The sequence below is a fragment of the Myotis daubentonii genome, chromosome 10, assembly GCF_963259705.1.
Source record: "Myotis daubentonii chromosome 10, mMyoDau2.1, whole genome shotgun sequence".
NCBI classification, from domain to species: Eukaryota; Metazoa; Chordata; class Mammalia; order Chiroptera; family Vespertilionidae; genus Myotis; species Myotis daubentonii.
Genome location: NC_081849.1, coordinates 36,005,900 through 36,031,408, shown reverse-complemented (window position 1 = coordinate 36,031,408; position 25,509 = coordinate 36,005,900). Strand labels below are relative to the sequence as shown.

The 25,509-nt window shown below is 34.2% G+C and overlaps 1 long non-coding RNA gene across 1 annotated transcript in view; it reads right to left on the bottom strand.

The window, feature by feature from the left end:
• Positions 1 to 1,605: 1,605 nt before the first annotated feature.
• The window catches only part of LOC132211479 (uncharacterized), a 110,415-nt gene continuing 86,511 nt past the window's right edge, over positions 1,606 to 25,509 (bottom strand). The window contains exons 2-3 of the long non-coding RNA XR_009447454.1: positions 3,412 to 3,522; positions 1,606 to 1,655 (exon numbers count right to left, since the gene is read on the bottom strand). This is a non-coding gene — a long non-coding RNA (uncharacterized LOC132211479). The remainder of the gene's footprint in view (positions 1,656 to 3,411; positions 3,523 to 25,509) is intronic.

The window sequence follows — 25,509 nt, the reverse complement described above, 5'->3', positions numbered from 1 at the left end:
CCAAATAAAAACAAAGAATGGAATATAAATATAAATTGGGCATTACTGTATTGTGGGACAAATTTGAGCAGCTTACTATAAACGTAATTAGAGTTTCAAAAAAGAGAGGGAAATGGGGGGATTAAAACAGAAATAATATTAGAAAAAGTCCAAATTTAATGGAAACAAAAACCACAGATCCAAGATGCTAAATGGACTCCAAACACAATGACATGACAAAAATTATATAAGAGTACATTATAGTTCATTTGATTAAAACCAGTGATAAAGAAACATATCAAAGTGTAGTTAGAAGAAAAGCAAACAGTGTATACAAAATTAAATAATTATTAGGCAAAGATAAAAAATAACCTAGACTTCTCATAGAATATAAGTCAAGCCAGAAGTCAGTAGAGAATGTCATTAAAATACAGGAGAAAAACACAACCAAATAAAAAGCTCCTGCAGAATAATATGCCTGATAGAACTGTCTTCAAAATAAAGGTGAAATCAAAAGCAGTTTCATACTTTCAATGGCTAAAAGAATTAATCACCTATAAACATTAAATATAAGAAATCTATAAGGAACATGTTCCAATAAAAGTCAAATGAAACCAAATTTAAATCTGGATATACACAATGGAATGAAGAGTACACAAGTGTTAACTATTGGGATAGTTAGGTTATTATTATATAAAATATCCAAATAATAACGGTTCAAATAAAACAATAATACTGTGGACTTTAAAACATGTGTATGACAAAAATAATACAACGGCAAGTAGTGGTAAAATGGAAGTACATTTTTCTAAGGTTCTTATACTATGCATGAAGTAGTATGGTATCATTTGAAAGTAGACTGTGATAGATTAAAATGCATAATGTAAATGTAACCAAATACTAGAACAAGCAAACAATGTTATAGCTAATAATTCAACAAAGGACTAAAATTGAATCATAAAAAATACTAAATTAACCCAAAATAATGTAATACAGTGGAAATAGAATAGGACCAAATGTGACCTAGCATTAGGCTACAATTTCTTAAAAACATAATTAAAACAATTGATAAATTACATTTAATAAAAAGTAAAAATGTTGGTCTTTGTAAGTCACTATTAATAGAATATAAAAATAAGATACTAGTGAAATAAATTACCAAATATTTGACAAAGAACTATTCTAAATATATAAAGAAATCTCAAAACTCGATAAGAACATCAACTCAATTAGAAGACAAAATATTTGAACAGAAATATGTTTATTCATTAAGAAATAAATATAAATCGGAAATAAGTATTTGAAATGTTTTCAACATCATTAATTATTTAAAAAATTGCAAATTAAAATGTAATACTACTTCGCATTTTTTGCATATCTAGCATGAAATAAAGACTAACGAAAGAAATCATTGGCAAAATTGTAGAGCATTAGTAAATCACATTTACTTCTTGTAAGAATGTGAAATCATAAACATATTTTGGGAAACAGCTTGGCTTTTCCTTAAGAATTAAATACATATACCTGGGCATATGTCCATGCAAATACTTGCACACACAACATATAGAAGGTGGCATAGTGGAGAAATCAAGGGAAATATCTTAAGGCATTTAAAACCCTTACTTACCATCTCCACATCTCAAAAGGGGTAAAGAAACCGCTAGACTTTCTAAACTCTGTGTGAGAAAGAAAATATATGTGAGAAATTTGAATCATATAAGTGAAAAATCATATAAGTAAAATAAAATACAGTAGGTTGAGGATGAATATTTACAAGCATATTATATATGAAGAAATGATACCTCAAATATATATTAAAAATAAAGGTCTACTGGTGTCTCAATAAGAAAACCATAACAACTAAAAGAAAACTTGTAAAATACACCAATATGTTTACATTATTTTAAATTTCAAACAGATATATATATATGTGTGTGTGTGTGTGTGTGTTCAATTTCAATATTAAGAAAATCTAAAAGTAACAACTAGCTAGCCTGAATAATGTATTTGCTGATAACAGATATTACAAGTGGTAACCCCTGCTTGTGTAGCACATGCAAGGAAAGGGGCTTGCTTTTGAGGACTCATGAATAATATTTATTGCATTTCATTACCTTGGAAAAGAAATCTCAAAAGTAGCTACTGAAATTTAAAACATATTGATATTGAAATAAAATATAAAAATGTTATTGCAGCATCTCTTGTATAGGCAAAATATTTGGAAATAAATCTTGGGAATGATTATTGAAGTATAGTATATGAAAAATAAAAAAATGACATATCACTAATTGAAAGAATTTCTCAGATACTATTATGTGAGAAGTGTAAGATGAAGAGGACACTATATAATTTCTCATAATTGTTAAACAAAAATGGCAAAAATCCATTTTTTGTGTGCTTTGTATATCAATAATGATATTATATAAACACGGAGAAAAGTACAAATCAGTTTGTTAACATTAGTAATATGGTAGGTAAAGAAAAAAAGAAGGTGAGCATGATGTAAATATAAATAATACCAAAATCTTATAAAAATCAGAATGTGCACTTTCCAATAAAAAACTACTGCTTCAAGCTGGAAAGAGGAAAACCTAGAGGAAATAAATAAATGTCATTTTCCATGATACAAAAAAATAAACAAAAAAAACCCCCAGCCTTAGCATACGTCATAAAATATATGGGTGGGTAGGAGACCAGGGTGTATCTAGAAAAACATATAAAACAACATTATAAAAATATTAGTGGTGCTTCTTTCAGGAATTTTTTTGCTTCCTCCTTTACATTTTTATGTATTGCTTAATATTTTAAAATGACACTGTATTGTAAATTTAGTGAAAAAATATTACATATATGAAAGTAAAGGAGATTTTTAAAAATATTCGGGTGGAAATGAGTGGGAGGAGGAGGTTAATCAGGGAAAAGGGGGGCAAATGCAATAATTTCAATAACAAAAGTAAACGTAAGAAAAGTCTTATTTTAAAACCCAAATTATATGAACTCTATTCAAACTTGCATTTAAAAATGTAACAGTTTAAGAATTCATTTACTCACATAACTGAAAAGCTGAAGGGTAGTCCCAGCTTTGGGCACTGTTGGTACCAGTACCCACATAGTTTCATCTGGAATGTGTTTGTCTATATCTTTCTGTGTTGCTTTGTGTGTGTGTGTGTGTGTTGGAGTTATTTTCAGGCAAGATCCACTAAAGGTTGACAAGATGGCCATAAAAAAGTCTAAGTGTATATACATCTACTAGTAGATGACAGTGTCATTTAGTTAATAATTTATTTTCTTTATCCAATGTAACAGCAAAAGACCTCAAGTTGGCCTACACTTGCTCTTACATGGCTTGTGTCATGTGCTCTAATTCTGTGAGTCTTGGAATACAGTTCACTCATTGGCCAATTCTTGGAGAGAGAGGAGAGTTTGTATTACCTGATCCAGAGTTTCAGAATAACTTCATGAAAATAGAGATCTCAGCATCAAATGCACAGGAGTTGGGCAATAGTCCAAAGGGCAAAAGACTGCCACTACTTTATGTTCTTCCTAAATGAGACAAAGTTTAAAAGGTATAAAGAAAAATATAACCACCTACATTTATTACCATCTCCACAGGATTATCATTATAAATATGGTTAAAAGATAAGAGGCAGATTGAAAAACACATATTGCAATAAAATAGTATTTATATGTAAAGTCCCTATAACTCTATGAAGAAAAGATATCAATAGAAGACAGAAAAAGATGAACAAAAGCAGGAATTCTCAGTTGAAAAATGCTTATGTCCAATTAGTGTATAAAAATACTACATTAATCATCAGTAATGCAAATGAATGTGATAAAAAGTTTTCAATTTTTATTCAGTATATTATGAAACTGGAAATATAATTTATTATGGTAAAACAGTCTACTAAAGCTAGTGCTCTCAAAGTTGATGAAAGTATAAATTGGTACAGCCTTTTTGTCTGGTACAACTTAAGGTTGACAAGATGACAGTAATCTGTCAAAATTGAAAATGTGCATAATAATATCTACCCTACAAAAATATTCACAAATACCCTCAAATGTGTATTTATATAAGAATGTTATTGCAACATCATTTTTAATAGCAAAAATAAGAAAATAAATACCTATCAGTTGAATAACGATTAACAAATTATGGATGCACATATTTAAAGATATCAAAGTCCATAAGAGTATGAAATAGCTCTATATAAATGGAACCACTAGACATTGTATGACTGATTTTATTGAAAGTAAATCTGCATTTATGTGCAAATACACATTTCCCCCACTATCCCTATCTGTGTGTGTATGTGTGTATTCATACAGAAAGAGTAGGAGAATGGGCATAAACTGTTGATAGAGGTTACTTATGTGGAAAAGCAGGAGCATAATGAGGGAAAAGAGATACATTTCTAAATGCTAGAGTTTTGGTGACATTTTTAAAATAAATTTTCAACTTATGGTTAGTGGAGGGAAAGTACTACAAATGCTGGAATATATGAAAATATAAACATGCCATGGTTGCAGAAATTATAAAAATAATCTTTCTGAAGCCTGTTCAAAGAAACAGCAACTATTGCTTTTTTTCTTACCTTCATTTCATAGGCAAGCATATCTTTCATACTCTTACATCTTGACCCCATCTCCTTTCTCCACCCCTAAGCATCCTAGCACTGGGAACACATATGGAGATGAAAATACTAACAGAAGCAGATCTATAGCATGGTCTCCATGAAGATTATCTCACACTGGGCAATTAATTCCCTATGATCAACACACCATTAGGAATTTATTGGCTATTATTGTTTATGTCTTCTGAAATTGTGAGACCAGCCCTAATAGTAGAAGGAGCTGAGCCTAGCAGACTCTCTTGACACTTTCTCTTGACACTCACCATTCCTAGCGTTCCTTTTCCACTTCAAGGCAAGTTAATTATTTTAATGGTTTTTAAATTTTTATTATTATATGAATCAATAGATAGTGACCAAAAAGTGGGCTACAGATTGCCAAGATTTCTCTTTGGTGTTTCTGGTGCATGCAGGGCTGAGCCAATGCAGGCTGGTTTGCTGGTGCTCAAGAGCAACAGGTTGGGCTGCTTGTGGGCCATGGCCAATAGGAGGGCAGGGCAGCTCTGTCTGGATCAGCACAGAACAAGGATGTTCTGCACAGCCCCTCCAGGAAGCTGTTGAATTTAAACAGGCTTATTAATGCATCATGGCGAACTTATTAATTTATTTCAAATATATACTTTTGCAAAAACTCACTTTTCTCAATCATTATTTCATTTCACACTGAAGCCAAAAGATTGTTTGTGAATACATATCACAAAGTATAGACCAAGGTAATATTATGAGTTGATTTACCAAAAGGAGTTTTTGCAAGAAATTTTAAGTAAATATTCAGCATAAATAGTATTTTTGCATCTTAATTCTAAGATATATGGCTCACAGTTTAATTTTTTTCTATAATCTAGCATATGGGTTCAGAGTTATTGAATTTGATTACTTAAAAAATACTGTCAGCTTGATCATTCTTTTTGTAGTTTTTGTCACCTCCCATTCATTCTTGTTTTCCTGTCTTTGTTCATAGTTCTGTTATTGTGCTTTCCATTTTTTGAGTAATTTTCAAAATTATGTTGCTAATTCTGTGATGATAGGAAAGTTGAGTCTACACGTGCCTTGAGGGAAGTTTTTGATATCCAAACCTTGGAGTATTTCAGATTTTGGATGAAGGAAAACTAAGTTCCTTAATGTAATTTTAATGTATCATTTAATGACTACAATAAATCCTGATGTATTTTTTTCTTTCTACAAAAGAGAAAATATCATTACCTAATATTTAATGTGATTCCTCAATTTGCAATTGAGATTTCAAGTATGCATTTTCTGTTCTTGGTACCTAAACTGCTTTATTGTACAAAATATATAGCTGTGAAGGAATTTTCTTTTTTCACTAATGAACAAAATAAATAAAATTGCTATGTCTAAAGTTCTAAGTCAAAATTATTTTTTTTATAATGATCTATTTTTTTTACATTTATGCACACTAAAGCAAATGCACAAACTTTCTAGCTTTTTTACCTCACATGTTTTAAGCTCATTTCTATATTGGGAAACCATGCTTTTTAAGCTAGTAGAGTTATGTGAGGGAATAAGAATTATATGTTACAAGAAGATACTATAAAAATGTTATTTGAGTTTTAGAAAGTCTTAATAGGAGTCCACAAAGGAAAGGTCATTGCATGGTAATTTATGACATGATGAGAAAAAATGAAAATATTGTCCTATTATTTAAAAACTAGAGGCCCGGTGGACGAGATTTGTGCACTCCAGGGGCATCCCTCAGCCTGGCCAGAGCCCTCTCGCAGTCCCGGAGCCCTTGGGGGATATTCGACAGTTGGACATCCTTAACGCTGCCGTGGAGGTGGGAGAGGCTCCCACCACTGCCACTGCACTCTCCAGCCGTGAGCCCGGATTCTGGCTGAGCAGCACTCCCGCTGTGGGAGCGCACTAACAACCAAGGGGCAGCTCCTGCATTGAGCATCTGCCCCCTGGTGGTCAGTACGCATCATAGCGACCTGTTGTTTCACTGTTTGCCAATGGGAAGGGTAGCGGTTGTACGCTAATTACCATGTTTCTCTTTTATTAGATAGGATGACTAGAGGCCCAGTGCACAGATTCATGCGCTGGTGGGGTCCCTCAGCCTGGCCTGTGAGTATGGGGCAAAAGCAGCTCTCCGACATCCGCCGAGGTGGCCTGGATTGCGAGAGGGCAGTTCTCAGGTGACACACCCTGGAATCAGGCTCCCTCCTCTCTGGTTCCGGGTGCGTCACCCAAGAACCACAGCTGCCAAGTCACCGCAGCTTGGCAGCTCCTGCGTTGAGCGTCTGTCCCCCCGTGGTCAGTGCGCGTCATAGCTACCAGTCGGTGTGTCTGCCCTCTGGTGGTCTGGTCGCTGAGGCTTTTATATAGAGAGATAATAATAAATTGAGTCACCTTAAAATGGAGCTAGAGGAACTGCCTTGCACTTCTTATGCCTCAAATCTCTGGCATAGTAAAGCAGGGCAAAATAACCTTTGTAGTAGGACTAAAGCAACATTGTGCCTTAAAGAATTGTTTGCAAAGACAATAAGTAAGCAGTTATGACTATTGAACTAAAAATTGAAAACATTGTTTAGAATTAACATCACTATGTTATCTGCACCAATAAATAACCTTCTATTAATGTAATTATTCCCTGTCTCTTTCTCAGAAATGCCCTTTGCTTTTGTCTCCTAATCGAAACTACTTGTGCTTTTGCCTGAATCAGTGCGTCCCAAATGGCTACTTTTATTGATCTTAACTAAATGCATGTTACGTATTACTTTGAAAAACCTTTTATTTTTAGGTTAGCACTATTTTTGGAACTAGCATATATATTAAACAACCAGAATAAATAAGCATTACTGAGAGAAAAAGTCCAACCTAAATAGCAGTGTTTCACTTTTTTTTGCAAAATGTATGGAAAGAGGGAGCACAGGAAAATGTTTTAGTTGTCCCATGCTCTTTAGAAAAAAAAACAAACAACAACCCACCAATGTCCTTTTATTTTATTTTTTACTTTAATTATACTTTCCTATTTTTTTAAATTTTTTCAGTTATAGTTGACATTTTATATTAGGTTTCAGGTGTACAGCATAGTGTTTAACAAATGGTGTTGGAAAATCTGGTAGATACAGGAAAAAAATGAAACCAGAGCATTTTCTTACACTATCTGCAAAATGGGTTAATGAGTTCCATGTAAGACCTGAAACCGTTAAAGTCATAGTAGGAAACATCGGCAGTAAACTCCTTGATGTTGCTCTTATTTTTTCTTGATATGTCTCCTTGGGCAAGAAAACAAAGAAAAATAAGCAAATGGGACTACATGAAACTAAAAAGCTTTTGCACAGCAAAGGAAATCACCAACAAAACAAAATATCAGCCTACTGAATGGAAGATAATATTCACCAATAATACATCTGATAAGGAGTAAATGGGCAGAGGACCTGAATAAACATTCTTCCAAGTAGGACTTACAAATGGTCAAGAGACATTTGAAAGGATGCTTAACGTCACTAATCTTAAGGAAATGCAGTTTTGGAGACTGGGTAGGAAAACAGAGATAGCAAACTCCTTGACATTGCTTTGATTAATATTTTTTTTTTAATCTTTCTTCTCAGACAAGGAAACAAAAGAAAAGAGAAACAAATTGGACTACAAACTGAAGTTTTTGCACTGCAAAGGAAACCATTAACAAAATGAAAAGACACCCAAATGAATGAGAGGAGATAATTTCCAGTGATACATCTGATAAGGGGATAAAATTCAAACTATATAAAGAACTCATACAACTTAATACTAAAAAAAAAGAATCAAATTAAAAAAATGGACAGAGGTCCTACATAGGCATTTATCTAAAGAGGACATACAGATGGCCAAGAGACTTATGAAAAGCTGCTCAAGATCAGTAATCATCAGAGAAATGCAAATTAAAAACACAATAAGATATGTACATATATGCAGTGGAATATTACTTGGCCATAACAATGAATAAAATATTTCCATTTTTGACAATCTAGATAGACCTAGAAGTTATAATGCCAAGTGAAATAAGTCAGAGAAAGCCAAATACTATATGATTTCACTTGTATGTGCAATCTAAAAAACCAAGTAAATGATAACTGGAGGGAGGTTGGGATGGGGAGGGGAGGGATGAAAATGGTGAAGGAATTAAGAAGTAAAAATTGGCAGTTATAGAAACAGTCATGCAGATGTAAAGTAAATGGTAATAACTATGTATGGTGACAGGTAGATATTAGACTCACTGGGTGGATCACTTATGACGTGATATAAATGTATAACCACTATGCCGAAACAAATATAATTTGAATCAAATGTAATTGAGCAAATTTTTAAAATTTAGAAAACAAAAATGAATGATACAAACTTCCTGCAAAAGAACCCTCCCATCCCCTCCTGTTGCACCTGGATAACAGGTAGAGCCCTTTCATAGGTTTACCAGATGTACAAGTTACTTGTGACTACTGTCACAAATTACCACAATGAGGTGGCTTGAAACAACAGAAATTTGGAGTCCAGAAGTCCAAAATCAAAGTGTTGACAGGGCCGTGATCCCTGCAGACAATCTAGAGGAAAATATGTTCCATGCCTCTTCAGATTTCTTTCATCAAACAGCACCCCTTGGTTTGTGGCAACACTCCAGTGGTCAAGGCCACGATCATCCATCCTCTCTGCTCCATGTTCACATTGCCTTCTCTGTACCTCAGCCTTTCTCTTATAAAGACACTTGTGATGGCCTCTAGAGCCCACCCATGCTTTTAAGTTCTCACCTCAAGATCTTAAGGTAATCACATTTGCAAAGACTTTACCACAGAAGGTAACTTTTATAGATTCTAAGGATTAAGACCTAGTATTTTAGAGATCCAACATTCAGCCACAACACCTAATTTCTGCCCAACTCCAGCCGCGTTTAGAACCACTTTCTCTCATTGTCTTAGTACACTGGAAATCTTTCAATGTCTTTCAAAATGTTAAATTTTCTCTCCCCACAATGGCCTTACTGATTTTATTCAATCTCCGGGGTAGTCTTTCAAGTGCTCTGCTGACCTAATGTCTACTCCTTCCTAGGACACATGCTAAATGCCATTTTCTTGCAGATACTGTCTGGTATCTCACAGTGTAACTAGGTCCTGTTATGCTCCTCACAGTATCCTGTTCTTTTCATTTGCATGGGTTGTCGCATCATTTGTGTTAATCATTTGTGTTATTATTTGTATACATTCTGTGTTCTCCACAATGCTTTATAAGGACAGAAGAGATTATCTGCTTGCTCACCGGTGTAGGTCTAGTATCATTCACAGTGCAGAAGCTCAATGAATATACATTCTTGATTTGGATATAATCTTTGTAATAGTTATGCATTTATTCAACAAATACAGATGAAGGCCAAATGGTGTACCAGAGAGAGTTCTAATAAAGACGTTTGTTTCATTTAATAAGGGGTGTGCTATTGATTTAGTAACTTTTTGTATAATGAAAACATTATAGTTGACAATTACAAATTTTTAATATATCATTTCCAGCCCTGGTCCAGTAGTTCAATTGGTTAGAATATTGTCCCAATAAGCCAAGTTTATGAATCAACCAATGAATGCATAAATAAGTGGGAAACAAATAGATTTTCTCTCTTTCCCTTCCTCTCTCTCTAAAATCACAATAAATAAAATATTTAAAAAAATGAAAATTTAAAAGTAAATAAAATGGTAGTTTTCCACGCAATGTATATTTTGGACTCTAAATTTATCATAGAATATACATGATTAAATTAACATTATGTCAGGCTATCGGATAAAAGTAAAAGCAGCTTTTACTTTGAATCTAACACTAAAAAATAAATTGGCTTATTTTTATGTTATGTCTTCTAATTGGAAAGGGAAGGTATCAAGATATTTGAAATTACATCTATGAAAATAACACATATAAAGTGTGAATAATATTTATTCTCAGTTAATGAAAAAAAATACACCAAGTGTGATCATCACTTTTTCTTTAACCTTTGCTTTTAACACCATAGTCATTCTGATGTGCTACATAAAATCTTTGATCAGCAGAATACAATTAGTAGTTGTGATGAACATCTTAAAATAAATTTAATGAGTTTATGCTCCTAACAAACTCATTCTATTTTAACATCTGTGTACCTTATACTTTCTGCCTTTAACCAATGGTACATTATAGATTTATAACAATAATTTACTAGAAAAAATAACAAACTTTATAATTATCAAAGTCATTCGTGATGGCTAGTGGCAGATAACGAATCTGACACATGATAGAACTCTGAGAACTTATTGTGTTGTTCCTTCTTAAAGGGCAAAAAGGCTCAAATGGTCTTTATCTATAGATTTTTTTAAATAAAAAAATTGAAACCTATAATCCTGATCTCTTATGATGCTTCAAGTCTCAGGGTATTAACAACAGCTTCTCTTGTGAGTTCCTTGGTATTGCACTATCTCCATAGAGGGGAGAATCATTCAGAAGTGAGTTAACGGATATGCAGCTGCTTTATAGAATTAATATATTTGCCAAATTGGGGCGTAAACTTACAATTGGAGAATGTACCATTGTTAGAAAAAGGCAAAGTGGCAAAGCTTTAATTTATGTGAGGGACTGGGTGACAAAATGTGAAGATTTTTGAGGACTAATACGTTATCTTGGTTTCCCTAGCTTATCCTTGGCTGGAATGTTGCCCTGAATGCTGGTCTAAGGAATTGGGCAGAAAATTGTGAAAAGGAAAGTGACATCTCCCATAGACATTCAGTGCTTAGGAGATAAAAAAATAAATTGAATCTAAGCAGATGCAAAATAGGTCAGAGATGAAGCTGCTGGAATGAGAGGTAAATTTACAGTGAGAACCCGCAGCCAATATAATGTAGGAGCACTGATTGAGGGCTCAGATGGAGGTCATGAGTCCAGTGTCAGAAGGTAGCTGCCAGAGGACACAGAAACTGGAGTTTGACATTGTGTGTGCTGATATATTAAGGTCAGAGGATGGAACAGCCCTCTAAACCAAGGAGGAAATTTCTCTTAAGACACTTGCCAAATATTGAAACATTACTGGACAAAAACTAAAGAGGATACCTTTAAAAATTATTTCAGGAAGAACGAAACTCTTATAGTCTTCAATATTGACAAAGAACCACAGATACTCTATTAAAAGAACTGAAGGATGATAAAGTTGTGGTGTAATGGTGGTTAACCAAAAGTAGCTAAATTTTCTGAAGCTTCCATTCTGCTTTAAATAAACTTAATCCTAGATTAGATGGAGAGGACCAGCCCCAAAATTAACTGAGGAAATGGGGAATCCTCTCTGGATAAATGTGTCACCATTTTAAGCCTTTACTCTTTTTGTAATACACAGTATCTGCCAATAATAACTAAGTAATAACTAAGGAAACAGTGAATGCAAATTCTACACTACTAAGATAAAAATATATAAAGAGCTATGGCTTTCTGGTAAATTACGTATTACCTAGAGAATAAAATAGACAATAGAAATAGATAGATGATCAAATACTGATGTTAGTAGATGAGGAGTTTACAATAATTATTATTGATATGTTAAATATAGAGGAAAGGATGGTCAACCAGAGGAAAGGATGGACATTTTTAATGGCTAATGAGATCTAATAATAATCATGATCTTTAAATACTAGAAATGAAATATGAAATATCTGAAATGAGCAACTCAATGGATGGTTCTCATAGCACACTGTTTCTAGCATGATAGAACTGGTCCAATGCAAAACACAACAATAAAAGATGTCCAGCCCAGCTGGTGTGGCTCAGTGGTTGAGCATAGACCTATGAACCAGGAGGTAATGGTTCAATTCCTAGTCTGGGCACATGCCTGGGTTGTGGGCTCGATCTCCAGTGTGGGGCATGCTGGAGGCAGCAGATCAGTGGTTCTCTATTATCATTGATATTTCTGTCTCTCTCTCTCCCTCTCCATTCCTCTCTGAAATCAATAGGGATATGTTTGGGGGGGGGGGGGGGGAAGATGTCCATACTGAGGCAAAGGAAGCAAAAAGGACAAGAAGGAACAGAGCTTAAGTGACTCAGACCATTGGTCATATAGCCTAACACACAGGTTATTCGAGCTCACTCATAACATTATGGATATTTGACCTGTGGTATATTAATTTCTTCCTTTCATATTCTTGGATAATTTTAAAGGAATTTAAGACAACTCTATTATTTTTCAACCCATTTTGAAATAAAGTATTTAATTAAAAAATAAAGTGTTTGTAATATTTAGTGCCACATCTAAGAACAGAATGTTGACTCTCCTCTTATAAATATAAATTTTTGTGTGTTGTTTTATCTATGAAGTTACTATAAAGTTATTCCTATTATTTATATTTTATCATTAATTTTTGTTTGTAGAATATTTTCTTATATTGTCTAAATTGTTTTTTATGGCATATCGCAAATATATTTATTAGATATTTTTATTTCATACAAGCTAACTATGTGCCTTCTTTATAGCTGATTTATTTAGACTTTTGATTTCTCTCATACAATAACCCACCAATAATTATAATATACATTTTACTCAAGTTTTATATTTTAATTAATTTAGTAAAGCTCCAGAATAAGATACATATAGTAAACTAGTAGCCCTGTGCACGAATCTGTGCGCCAGTAGCTCTCTGTGATGCCTGGCCGCTCTGCGCCCACTGCCCAGAGGCTCTCACGGCCCAGAGGCCCATCTGTGGCCAGGCACAGAATGCTTGCCTCATTGGGGCAACGACGTAAGCATTCAATTCAGCGCCCTGGCCTGACCAGAGGCCCATCTGCGGCTGGGAAATGCAAACAACTTCCCTCCCTGTTCTTGGGAACTCCGATAAAAGGGCTTCCTTCCTCTTTCTCAGCCAGCTTTCACCCTTGTGCCTCTGCCACCAGCCCCTCCTATCACACTATCCCCCACCCCCTCCACCCTCTGGCCACCCAGACTTGACCTTGCCTGGGAGTCGGGGGCCACTCGACTCTGCTCAGCTCACCAGTTCCTTCTCTTCTTATGCAAGTGTTCCACACCCCAGACTGGCCAGAGGCCCATCCGCGGCCAGACATAGAGCGCTTGCCTAGTCGCCATGGCTAGAAAGCAAGCATTCCGCTAGGCCGCTCATGCTGCCCACTCTCAGCGGCCGCTCCCCCTGCAGATCCCCCCCCCCCCGCCCGCCACCAGGACTGGGGGACTCCGGTGGGGCTGAGAGGACTGGGTGCCGCCATCCTTGTGATGGAGTGATGGTTAATTTGCATATTACCCTTTTATTAGGATAAGTAAATGCAGTTTTTTAAAAAATTAAATTTTATGCCAAGTTTTATCCCTCAGGGATAATAGATATTTCCAGTGAAAGTATTTTAATATTCATTTTGTAGTTGATCTGGAACTGTTTAGAGCCAAGAATAACAATTTTGTAGGCACCTGATGAAAGAAAGCTTTAATTTTCCTGGCTGTTAAAGCATGCTTTAAGTTTGCACTTTATGCTCAGGGATATTCTGAATGCATTTGTTAGATAATTTCAAAGTCTATAAATAAATTATAAATATGTATTGTCATCAATATGTCCCTACTATAAATGAATAAGAACAGACAAAAGAAAGCATGGAAAATAACAGAATAAAAAATAATCTTGGAACTTATTCAAAAGGCCCCATTTTACAATAATCCATGAGGTTTAGGAAAATCATTTCTTTAGTTCACTCAAGATCTGTCTTCCCATTTATGATCTAATAGAATGACATCTTAGCCTATTTATGCATAGTTAATAATGTATATATTAAAATCCATTTTGATTAAGATCATGGGCAAGATAATAAAGCACTTATATATTATCAATAATTATACACTACATGTTGTTTTATTCTACTATAATTATGTGTCATTTTCTGAATATTGGCTAAGAGAAATATCTTTGTTCTCACTACCCTCTAATTTATCTGTATCGTGGGTCCTTATTTATTTATGAAAAACATTTCTTGAATAACTTCCATATACATATTTGCACTGTTCAATACAGTCACCATTGGCAACATGTGATTAGTAAACACTTAAGATGTGGCCATTCCAGATTGAGATGTCCTGTGGGTGAAATATATGTAACTGATCACAGAGCCTGATATACATAAAAAATAATGCAAAATATATTATTAATTATTTTTCTACTGATTGCATGTTGCAAAGAGCTTTGGATATATTGGGTTGCAGAGCATTATTATATTAATTCTACTTAAAATATTTTAATTTGACTAATGGAAAATTTTAAATTGCCTGTGTGACTTACATCATATTACTGTTACACACAGATGGGATACATAGTATAAATATCAAAATGCATGTACTTTTCACTCAGAGTGACAACTATTTATTATTTCTGATGCTTTTCTGTTTATTGAAAACTCACAATTACATAATTAGTTAATAATTTGTATTCATTTTACACTCTAGGTAGGTGAGGCTTGAAGAGCTTCGGTAACTTTGTTCTAACTTTGTTCTAGAAGGTAGAATCTAAATCTAACTGATGTAGCATTCAAAGGCATTTTTTCCTCTTTACATCTCTACAGGGGACATAGGTCCAAAACAGTATCATCAATATAATGTAATCAAAATATAAGACAATAGATTTTGGCAGATAAACATGTTCAAAGTTGCTTCCTGGGGAAATGTTTAACTCTCCCTATAGTCTACTTCCAGCAGAGTTGAAAGGCTAACTAGTTGGGCAATGATGATAAATATTGAGCAAGAGATTTGTAACAAAAAGTCAACATTACTCCTCCATATCTGTCTTTTAATAAAAGACTCCTGTTCTCTCCAGCAAAATCTCACTACTGAATTGATTCCTTTCCTGTGCTTCTGAGTTAAATGATAAGAGAGAGAGAGAGAGAGATGCTAAGCTTTTATTCTTTTAGAATCTGAAAGCAAAGCCTTTGCATCTAATAAGAACACCACAATGCTATATACTTAAATGATGATAATTCTATTTCTCTTGGAATAGCTTTCAACATTTAGAAATATGCTCTTGGGTTTTTTATCCTAAACTGATGTAATAAATAGTCCAAAAACGAGAAAGAGTAAAAAAGAGACAGCACACCCACATTTCCATTAGCAGTATGATTCAGAAGTTATATCAATTCTGACCACATTTCATTTCCCTGGACTTTCTGGCATTGAATGCAGGCTGGGATGCAACCCTGACTGGGTATCTGTGTGCCCAGGGGCTAGTACTGAATGGAAGAAGAGAACTTATAAGGTTCACAGTTAGTAATGCCTACCATACTTATTTGCCTAATGCATTAAAAACAAAAAACAACTTCCAAGTTATGTTAAAAAGGTACAGTCTCTATCCTCAGACTCTTTTCTCTATTCTCTTACCTTTTTTTGTGACTGTAGTCAAACGGGGACATTCTCTAAACTTCCGGTTCTTTTTAATATGTGAAGTAAAGATATTAGTCAAATGATGTTAATATTCCAGAGTTATTGATGGCCTTAAAGATTATCACATGTAAAGATACACTATGAACTGTAAACTCTAAATTGAATCAAAATAAGATATTATTTGAATCATGAAGGAAGAATTATTATTTTAAGTACTTTTATTCAAAAGCTATCAATTATGACTCAGGGCAACTAAAAATGATGTAAATGTCATATTCATCAAATTACCAAAAAGGTCATTCAAAATGCAAATAATTACAAGTGGAAAAATAAAATCTTTCAGAGGAAATACCTATAAGACATCACAATTGAGCAGACAATATGATTTATACAAATAAATATACCCATTCACAAACACAAAATACACATGTATATATTCAATTTAGCACCAGCAAAATTCTTTAAGGCAAGCTTTCCATTTCCCAAATGAAGACAAGTGAGGTTCTGAGGGAGTATGTAAATAAACTGGTAGAAACAGAATTGATATTATAATCCGCATCTGATTCCAATGCCAGAGCTACAACTGAAACATTTATTCACCCTTTATTTTGATTAATCTAAATATTTTATTAATGAATCTTAGTGTTTGTTTTTGTTGTTTTTTTTAAATAGCAGTAACATTACCACAAGTAATCTTACTACATTGACTTTAATTCTGCATTGATCTTGTTGCTTTGGAGCAAAGATTTCGGAAGTTTCAATTATATTACTAATAACTAAATAGGAAAAATGTGTGTTTTTACTACTACCTGCTTAATTCATAATAAGATTTTATAAGTTAAAATATATCATAAATAATTTATATCCTAGTAATAGGGATTATATAATTGTATGGGTTTTGTTAATTTTGCTAAATATGAGATGCCTGAAATTGGAAACACATCTTCATGGTGTTATTGAATAAAGTACAGATGTTTGATCCTCGACAAAATAGTCACATTTTGTTCAGTTCAATGGAAATCAACATTGATTCATCATCTTTAGCCCACTGGCTTTAGCATCCAAGTGTCAAACTACAAGCTTATCAGCTGCATCGACAATTAAATTTCCTTTAAAACAAAGATGTGGGGAATTGAATTTGCTCATTGTAAATGGAAAAAAGATTGGATTGCAGCCTGGTTGCCAGAATGATTGAATCTTCCTGGGTAAGGCTGTATTAAATAAAATGATTAACAAGAGGCTGCATTTTTTTCTTTTATAATGTGAATGAATCAGCTTTCAGGGTGAGTGCCAGAAGTATACATATAGCTATTCAATAAGTTGGAAAAGTGAGTGATGGAAACCATATGAAAAATTAACATTTTAAAAATATCCATATTAACACAGACACAGCCTGCTCCAACTTTCATCTATATAGCAGCAGAGAAACAATACTAAAAACAATTTTCAAGCCTAGTTACAGTTAGTGGGGAGAAGGAGGGGGAAATATGTTACTGAGAAGGTTTCTGAATAATGCTTGCCACTCCCTGCAAATTCATCAAAATAACGAGTAAATCATACCTGAAATAGGTCATTACTGCCTTTGTGAAGCACTTAAAGATATTATGAGCTTTTTTTGAACACTGAGAAATATAAACATCAAGCTGATATCATCTGAAATCATTGAATTCTTAAGTTTCTTTGACAAGTATATACAGTAAATAGATGAGTATAATAGAAAAGAGATGACAAAGAAAGGTTGAATCATTTTTATGAAGTGTCTCTGTATATAACGTAAGAAAATAAGTGTGGATGGCTTCTCTGGAGGCTCTCTCAATGCTGCATAAAACCACTGCTTCTTATTTATCAACTATATATATGGCTTTGACATAAAATTGAAAGAAGCACTCTTCATCTACCTTTATACTTCATTATTTCATCATGAGTCCCATAACCTACAACTCTTTCCCCACATCTACTTTTAAAATATGTTAGAATTTATGTCTATTAACAGCTTTAAAATACATAGGAAGAGTTATTTATACCATGACACTTAATTACCCATAATTAATCCAATATTAGGATGGCCAGTGTTATCAATAATCCCTATCCTACTATTTGAATGCCCAAAAGTCCCTTGCTAGGAAAAGACTCAAAACCTAACATTCTCTATTATATAATATTCAAATGTTAATCAAATGAATTTTTTGCTATTATTTTCTTAAAAATGTTTTCAGTATCAGGTCATGGATATTTATTTTATACTCTGGATTATAACTCTATACTACATTGGCCATTCACCATCAGGTTAATTTTTTATTTCAATGATTATAAATTAAATATCAAGAATTTCCTGTTCTCCTTCATAGTTTCCAATTATTCTTTACAGATGGTCCTTAAGACCATATTTTTAAATATATTTTATATGTATTTGAACATTTTATAATAGATGCAATTTGATAAATCCAACATTTGTGCCATCACTGGGTTGGCTTCTATTGGCTATATTTATTTTTAGTATGGAAACCATTTTCACGTTTGAGTGACTAGTAATTTTTAATTTTATATTGCACATTATAGACTATATATTATGAAGTTTCTAGGTTCTTTTACTGTCTTATAAAAGCACTGATTTTTATTTTAGTGGGCACTTAAATTATTGACTGATCTCCTTGAAATTAGATAGGCTTGATGCTATACCATTTATACCTGAGTAAAGTTCAGTGTGTTTCTCAAACTTCTCTAAATTAGCAATAATTAATCTCCAAACTCTATCTCCTCTGTAGATATTGAGGCCCAGTTTCAGAATGGGTTAAAATGGGTTAGGGTGAGTCTATAGGAGGTTTGTTCTAGAATGAGGACATAACTAAAGCTTGGCATCAATGGAGTCTCTGTTAGATGCCCAGTTTACTAGGGATGTGTCAGAACCCCAAAGTCCCCAGCACATCTCAGCCTCTAGTTATCTATGCTTCATTCACCACCTCATAGTTGCCAACTTCTGGTACTAATGTGTAGCCTCATTCTGTGTGTAGACAGCCCAATCCTTAACCAACTACTTCAGGGGAACTTCCTCTTAACTTCTTTGGACTCCTCTCCTCTATATTGCTTTCATTTACAAATTAGACCTGCTGCATCTGCCCTAAACTCTGACTTTTGCCTTCTACATCAGCAGGAGTGTCATTTGTTTGGATTCTACCAGCAAGAATTTGTCCCCAGATAGAGAACAGCAATGAATGGGGGGCTTCCTTTGTGCATATCCATGTTCTCAAGGATAAAGTTCTTGCATTGGCTGTTGTCCAATGCTGTAAAACAGTTGATACATTTATATGTATATGTGTTGACACACACACACACACACACACACACACACACACACACACACACTTGTTTGATTTTCTTATTTATAGGGAGAGGGCTAGTCTGGTACCAGATAGAAAAATGTTGATAGAAAGTGAAATCAGAAACACCAATCAGAAAGGATATACGCACCCCTATGTTCACAGCAGCACAATTTACAGTAGCTAAGATCTGGAAACAGCCTAAGTGCCCATCAGCAGATGAATGGATTAAAAAACTGGAGTACATCTACACAATGGAATACGAATTGGCTGTAAAAAAGAAAGAACTCTTACTATTCACAACAGCGTGGATGGACATGGAGAACATTATGCTAAGTGAAATAAGCCAGTAGGAGAAAGATAAATATCACATGATCTCACTCATTTGTGGAATATAATGAACAACATAAACTGATGAACAAAAATAGATCCAGAGACAGAGAAGCATGGAACAGACTGTCCAACATATGAGGACAGGTGCAGAGTGAGAGGGTAAGAGATCAAATAAAGGACTTGTATGCATGCATATGAACATAACCAATGGACAGACAGTAGTGGGGTGAGAGCATGTGCTGGAGGGTGGGAGTGGCCATGGAGATGTCAATGGGGGAAAAAGGAGACATATGTAATACTTTAAACAATAAAGAATTTAAATTAAAAATAAAGAAGTCAGGAAAGAAAGTGAATTGAATTTATTTTTAAATATATGTATAAAATGCTTATTATAAATAGTGTTGACATTCACTGTTGCACTTAAAAACTTTACTGTATATTAAATATTATTTTTCTTACATGTAAAATGAGAGTTTTCTTAGAGTGCTGGGGATTATCTATTGACACATTTCCCCCATTTCTGTAGATTTTCTAAGTATTTCTAGAATATATACAAGTTGATTTCTAGAAAAATATTCAGAAAAGAAACACAAAGTGGTTGTTTCCAGTGGTTTGTATTAAACTGTATAACATGATCTTGGAACCACAATCAGAGTTTTTATTTTTATTTTTTAATATATTGTTATTGATTTCAGAAAGGAGGGAGGGGTAGAGGGAGGGAGGGAGAGGGAGAGGGAGAGGGAGAGGGAGAGGGAGAGGGAGAGAGAGAGAGAGAGAGAGAGAGAGAGAGAGAGAGAGAGAGAGAGAGAAACATCAATGATAAGAATCATTGATCGGCTGCCTACGCATGCTCCCTACTGGGGATTGAGTCTGCAACCTGGGTCTGTGTCCTTGACCAGAAGTGAACCTGGAACCCTTCAGTCTGCGGGCCAATGCTCTATCCATTGAGCAAAACCAGCTAGAGCTACAACCAGAGTTTCTAAAGCATAACATTCAATTAAAAGGGGATGAACTTGAAATAAATGAAAACAATTATGTTCATTTCCATAGTTTTCATTGCAGAATTCCAAGATCAATACTCTCTTTCGAATTGCACCAAATTTTCTCTGTAGCTATCTTTATAACTCCATCCATATTTAAATGCCTTTTTTTTCTGTCTAGCATTGCATTCTCTTCTGCTAAGTTTATTCACTAGATGTTTTAAAAAGCCCAATTTTCATGATTTGGGGCAGTATGAAGAGCAGTTTTCATTAACGTCATATTTTTATTAATGTGTTTTAAGTGGTTGCAATCTACTGGCAGGACACAGCCTTTAATCCTTTGTCCTCTATGAGCATCTTCCATTAATAAGCTTGTCTGATGTGTGGAGTTTCTACTAGGATGTGTATACAGTGTGTTAATTAACTAAATATCTAGACACTTCTTATTTGATCTTTTACTTCTTATTTTACTTATTTTATCTTTTAAAGATTATAACTAATAAAAGTATCCCCACAGTTACCTCACTGCCGTGTAGTGGAGCAGACTTCAGCGCAGGTGCTTTAGAGCCTCTATTATCAGTTGCAACCTGCCAGCATTGGCTCTTGAAGCTAAATGGTAAGGAAATAATTGTTTCCCTCCTGTAATTCTACCTTAATCACTAGTAATTCTTTATCCTATGGAACAGGACTTTTCTTCCAAGTGATCTTGGCAGTAATGGGAAATTTGAGAACTACCAAGACATAGCAGAAATGTAGAATATGTGTTAAGAGAGTAGTATAATATAAAGATTAAAATGTAACCAGGTAGACCATAAAGGAAATCATTAGAAATAGATTGTCATACAATGAACCTAGAGAGGAAAATTTCACTACAGTTTAACGGTATCTGTTGCTCATCTGACATTTTCCTTGGAAGGGTTTTAAGGACGCATGTAACAAGGTCAAGTCTTCATTTAGGTATGCCAAAGACACATCAACACCCACATGCTAAGTGACTTTCCAGTTGTAGTTGGCTGTGGTAACTATGTCCTTTATATCCCTTAATCCTCTCTACTACTCTTTATTGCCAGGCACATTTATCCCTGGGGCCATACATTCAGAGTTATCCTTCTCTCATTGAAGGAGGAGAATGTCTAGAGGATTGTACTTAGTTCATGTGAGGATAAGCAGTTTGAGTAACTTAGCACTCCTCCAGAAGATGGATTTCAAAACCTCTTCTGTGTTAACAATGGCATGTCATTTATTATTTTAATAGTTTCAAATAAATGCCTTAATGTATTGCTAGTGGGAACATTTGGAAATTTCTAATGGTATGAAAAGTACAAAGAAAAGTTCATTGGGAATATGAAAATCTCTTTACTATGAGACAAATCCTCAACAAGGGGAAGAGTTTGGAAGATTACAAACAATAGAATTCACTTGGTGCCAGTCTTATTTAGGAGTATAAGGTTAAGAAATTCCATAATGTAAGATATTTAGTATATGCTAAAGCTATACATATCATCCATTGTTGATTAGCAATTTTGTTGTTGCCTCAATTTTAATTTCAGTTGCTCAGGTATTTAATGAGCAGTATGGATCCTGACATTGTGCCACAAAATTACAGAATTTTATATTTGAGATATTGTTCAGCCCAACATTTTTACATTTATTCTCTTCACTGAAACATTCTCAATCTCTACATTTTCTTAAATGTCAAGATTTTCTAAATTTTCCCAATATTCACAATTCCTCCTTAGATAACCATTTTTTAATTTCCTGTCCTTTCAAAATATTTCAATGGAAAATATATCTATTTACATAAAAACCCTGGGTGTAACACCCATCATGATCAAGGCTCGACCAACCGGTAGGAAGTCAGTCCTGCAGGGGTCATCTTGGCAATAGCTGTGCCCTCCCCAGCTGTTTCCCCCCGAGGGCGAGGTTTGAGGCAGGAACCTGCCCTCAGAACTTGAAGGCATAACTTATAAAGTTTTAATACATTATATTAGAGGTCATGGTGGTACTGTTTTACCCACAGCATCTACAGGAATCGCTGCAAGTTTACTTCTCAGTGGAAGAACTTTTCATTCCTAATATAAATTACCAATTCCATTAAATGAAACTTCAATTTCTAGACTCAATATAAACAGTGAAGTTGCTAAAACTATTAAAAAGGCCCAACTTCTCATTATTGATGAATGCACTATGGCATCCAGTCATTCTATAAACGCCTTAGACAGATTACTAAGAGAAATTATGAATTTGAATGTTGTATTTGGTGGGAAAGTTCTCAGAGGGGATTTTCGACAATGTCTCAGTATTGTACTGAATGCTATGTGATCGACCATAGTACAAACGAGTTTAAAGTTCTGTAATGTTTGGCGATGTTTCAGAAAGTTGTCTCTTACAACAAATATGAGATCAGAGGATTCTGCTTATAGTGAATGGTTAGTAAAACTTGGAGATGGCAAACTTGAAAGCAGTTTTTATTTAGAAATGGATATTATTGAAATCCCCTGTGAAATTATTTGTAATGGATCTATTATTGAAGCTCCTTTGGAAGTAGTGTATCTATAGATAATATTAGAAATATATCTAAATATGCAATTCTTAGTCCAAAAAATGAGCATGTTCAAAAATTAAAGGAAGAAATTTTGGATATACGTGATGGAGATTTTCACACATATTTGAGTGAGGATTACATTGATTAAGCAGATGATGCTGAAAAGAAAATTTTGCCATCAAATTTCTTAATAGTATTACTCCTTCAGGAATGCCGTGTCATAAATTCAAATTGAAAGTGGGTGTAATCATCATGCTATTGAGAAATCTTAACAGTAAATGGGATATTTGTAATGGTACTAGATTTATTATCAAAAGATTATGACCTAACATTATTGAAGCTGAAGTATTAACAGGATATGCAGAGGGAGAGGTTTTTCTGATTCCAAGAATTGATTTGTCCCCATCTGACACTGGCCTCCCATTTAAATTGATTCAACGACAGTTTCCCATGATGCCAGCATTTGCGATGACTATTAATAAATCACAAGGACAAACTCTAGACAGAATAGGCATATTCCTACCTGATCCCATTTTCGCACATGGTCAGTTATATGTTGCTTTCTCTCGAGTTTGAAGAGCATGTGACATTAAAGTTAAAGTTCTAAATACTTCATCACAAGGGAAATTAGTCAAGCATTCTGAAAGTGTTTTCACTCTTAATGTGGTGTACAGGGAGATATTAGAATAAGTTTAATCACTTTATCAGTCATTGTTTGCATCAGTGTTTTTATATCATGTTTTTGTTGTTTTCATATCATGTTTTTATATCATGCCTCTGTTGTTGTTATATCCTTTTGTTACTATCTATTTATTAATAAATTTATATATTATTTTCATATAAATTTTACTAATTTCATTTCATCTCTCACACTTCTATTATAGAGAAAGGGCAAATAGCAATATTAAAGTATTTCCTCTAATTAATTCCCTTTTAATGTGCCACTAGTTATGTTAAGAAAAGAGGGGCTGCCCTAACCGGTTTGGCTCATTGGATAGAGCATCAGCCTGCGGACTGAAAAGTCACAGGTTCAATTCTGGTCAAGGGCATGTGCCTTGGTTGTAGGCACATCTCCAGTAGGTGTGCAGGAGGCGGCTGATCAATGTTTCTGTCTCATCGATGTTTCTAACTCTCTATCCCTCTCCCTTTCTCTCTGTAAAAAATCAATAAAATATATTTTTAAAAAAGAAAAGAGGAGCTAAGATATGAGAGGCAAGGCCCTTCTGAAGAAATTATATAAAATCATGGACTTACTCTCTTTAAATTTTCCGATCCAGTCATATCTGAGGTAAAGATTCTAGGCAAAAGAGGGTTATAAGTTAGGTTCTGGTGTACCTTGCATAGATTTCAATCTTGTTGTCCTGATAGTACATCTCATTAAAGTCTTCAAAATTGGCAAAATTTAGATGACATTTTATTATCTTTGTACTTATAAGTAACAGGATGCATTTTAGGTAGATATTTATTTTCCTTTAGCTAGGTCTTGTCTTTTGGAGCTCACAATGTCCACATTGATGATGATGATAATGATTTCACTTAACTTAAGCCCTTAACCTAGAAAATGTTCAGGGGATAGAAGCTGGGGAGGGAGGGAATACTTTCTAACCCCACCCAGGTTTAGCATCTTCAGAAACTCTAAAAAGTATGGATATTGCTCTCAGTCCTCTATTATGAACAGATTTTGGAACTTTAAAGGCACAAATAGTTTCCCTAATTTCTCTGTTATCATGTGATCACAGTTCTCCTCTGAAGCAATGAAAAACCATAATGACTGAGTACTTTAGCATAAGGTGGGGCAAGAAAAGTAGAGAGGTATTAGATTTTATTTTTAATCCAAACATCTTGTTATGCATATCTTTGCTCTTCCTGTGATGCCCTTCATGAAAACATCCTAAGTAAACATTTGGTGAATAAATTACTGACCTGGAATGAACTATGTCAGTATCATAAAATCTGAGGTGACCAGGACACCTTCCAATTTCAGAAAATAATATTAGGCAGCTGTGACCCTTGAGAGACTATGGCTTCAGCTGGAGCTCATACAAATTCAGCATGTTAAAGAATGGTAATCTTGTGTCACTGAATATTCAAAAGCATAGCAAATGTTTAAAATTGCTTGACATTTGTTTATATTTATAAAAGTGCCTGTAGCTTTAAAATGAGTGACTCCTAAAATTAGCTGAGCTTTGTATTTAGTCCCTCAATCAAAACTTGGTTCCTAGACCTGACCAGTGTGTTCAGTGGTTAGATCATTGGTTTGGGCACCAAAGGGTCTTGGGTTGGATTCCTGGTCAAGGGCATGTACCTGGGTTGCAGTTGTAAGATGTTTTCTTTTAATCTTTCTGTTGGATTTATGGAGTGTTTTTTGAGAACC